The sequence below is a fragment of the Petaurus breviceps genome, unplaced genomic scaffold, assembly GCF_028583685.1.
Source record: "Petaurus breviceps papuanus isolate PSGF00001 unplaced genomic scaffold, PetGlider_PUasm1.0 38, whole genome shotgun sequence".
Lineage (NCBI taxonomy): Eukaryota > Metazoa > Chordata > Mammalia > Diprotodontia > Petauridae > Petaurus > Petaurus breviceps.
In genome coordinates this window covers 69,169,378-69,171,791 of record NW_027186304.1, presented here as the reverse complement: position 1 = coordinate 69,171,791, position 2,414 = coordinate 69,169,378, and positions in this window count along the sequence as shown.

The following is a 2,414-nucleotide window of genomic DNA, read 5'->3' as shown; positions in this document are numbered from 1 at the left end:
TCTCTGTCTCTCTCTGTCTCTGTCTCTGTCTCTGTCTCTGTCTCTGTCTCTCTGTCTCTCTCTCTCTCTGTCTCTCTCTCTCTCTCTCTCTCTGTCTCTGTCTCTCTCTCTCTCTGTCTCTCTCTCTCTTTCTTTCTCTTATCTTTGTTCTCCTGCCCATCATTATTTAGAGGCATGCTTCTCTCATTTCCTGTATACTGTAACAGGGAGCAGAGCTCTCTCTTGATTTGTCTCTGTGTTAACTAGCCTTATATCCCTTATGATTTTTCTGCTAAAAAACTGTGGTGTACAGTTGGACCAAGTTCTTATATGTGTCAATTTATTAAAAAGGGAAAGATGATTTGACTGATTTGAACTCTCTTAAAATGTTGAGGTTCTCTGTTCTCTTTCTGTTGGCATGCCTTTACCTTTTTTCCCAGCTTTATTTTTGTTTCTAAAATTCCCCACTATCCCAAAGCTTCGTCATTAGTGAATATTTCTGTCTTTTTTTCAATAGTTGAATTTATATTAAAGACAAATTCCCACTGGCTGGGCTATTAGCAATTCTTTAGTTTTTTAAATAAATAAAGGACATGTATAGGGTTTTTTAAAAATAAGTAACAAGAATTCATTAGATATTAGCTGAGCTTTACAAATATATAAAATATGAGAATAATTCAGTTGAGCAGGTCAAATTTAGGGCTTGTCACCCTTGGCAATATCCTTTTGCCTGGAGCTGTGTCTCTCTCCCAGTAAGCAAAAAGCTCTCAATACAAAGATAAGTGTTTCTAACCCAACAATGAGAATATTAGTTCTATGAAAGGTAAATGTATTATACCCAATGTGTCCTAAATGTTTTAATGTAGTTTTAAGCTATTAAATATGTGGATGTGTGTATGCATATAGATAGATAGATAGATAGATAGATAGATAGATAGATAGATAGATAGATAGATAGATAGATGGTAGATAGATAGATAGTTAGTCTTAACTTCAGTAGGTCTTACATGATTGTGTTGACTGAGAATTTCAGAATCATTAAATTTCACATAAATTGTATTATTAATTATCAGAAGTACATCTGAAAAATCCTATATATTAAAATTCCTTTGCATTTCCCTTATCCTTCCTGTTTTATTTAATTCTACTTCTAGGTTCTCCAGTCTTGTAAGTGAAAGTCACACTTAGGATGATCATACAATATTTTTCCCTTTCAACATGTTTATCTTCTTGTTTCTATCTGAAGTCATCCAATTCATATTTTCTTTGAAAAAATTGTATCTTGCAACATACCTAACAGGTCTTTACTTGAAGAAGTCTAGTGAGGCAGAACTCATTACCTTCTAAGGCAGTTCATTTCATTTTCAAATTGTACTCCATGTTAGGATTTACAATCCATGGTTCCAACTCTTTTGTCCACCATTTAAGTCCTTCTACAATCAGTGTCATTCTAATATTAAGAAAATAATTTATTAATGCCTTTTTGTTTTATATAAACACAATTTCTCAGTTTAACCTCTTTTCCATCATTGAATCTTATCCTGTGACAACAAAAAATAACTAACCAAAAACTCACAAAAATAACCACATTTGATAGCTAATGCAATTGTCTTTAGTTGTATTACCAGAAGTTCTTTGAAGAACTGACTGCAAACTAGTTTGGATGTTAGAAATAATGTGAGTTCACCAGATTTTTAGCATTATTTTAAAATTTTACATTATTTAGGCATGTGCATATTGTTCTCCTGGTTCTGCTTTATTCCTTCTGTTTCAGTTCACACAGCTCTTTCCTATTTTTCTAAATTTCTCATATTGCTAATTATTTATGGTTCAAAAGTACTCTTGTGAAATCACAGGTCTGATTAAAAAATATTCCATTTTATTCATATGCTATAATTTCTCCAACCATTTCCTGAATAGGACTTTATGTCTTTGACCTCTTTGGGATGTATGCCTGCCAGTGAGATGGATTAGTTGGCCTAATGGTACAAATTTTCCTCCAAAATTGCAACATTTTGAACAGTTTTCCAAAATCATTGTATTCATTCAAAACTATATCAATATCACATTACTGCACCCACCCTACAATAGCAAGCATCTTCAACTTTGATTATTATTATTTTTGATAAAAAAGACCTTTATCAATTTGATGTAAGAAAAAATTTTAGTAGTTTAATTGTAATTTCTTTTTCATTATTTGCAATATTTTAAATATAAATTTTTTAATAATTTGCATTTCTTTTTAAAATAATGAGCTTATATATTTTGACTACATGTATTAAAGAATGGATCTCTCTCTCTCACTCTCTCTCTCTCTCTCTCTCTCTATATATATATATATATATATATATACACAAATATGTGTGTGTGCACATACACACACACATTCTATATATATCTTGGATGCCAGATGTTTATTATAGATAACCAACTAG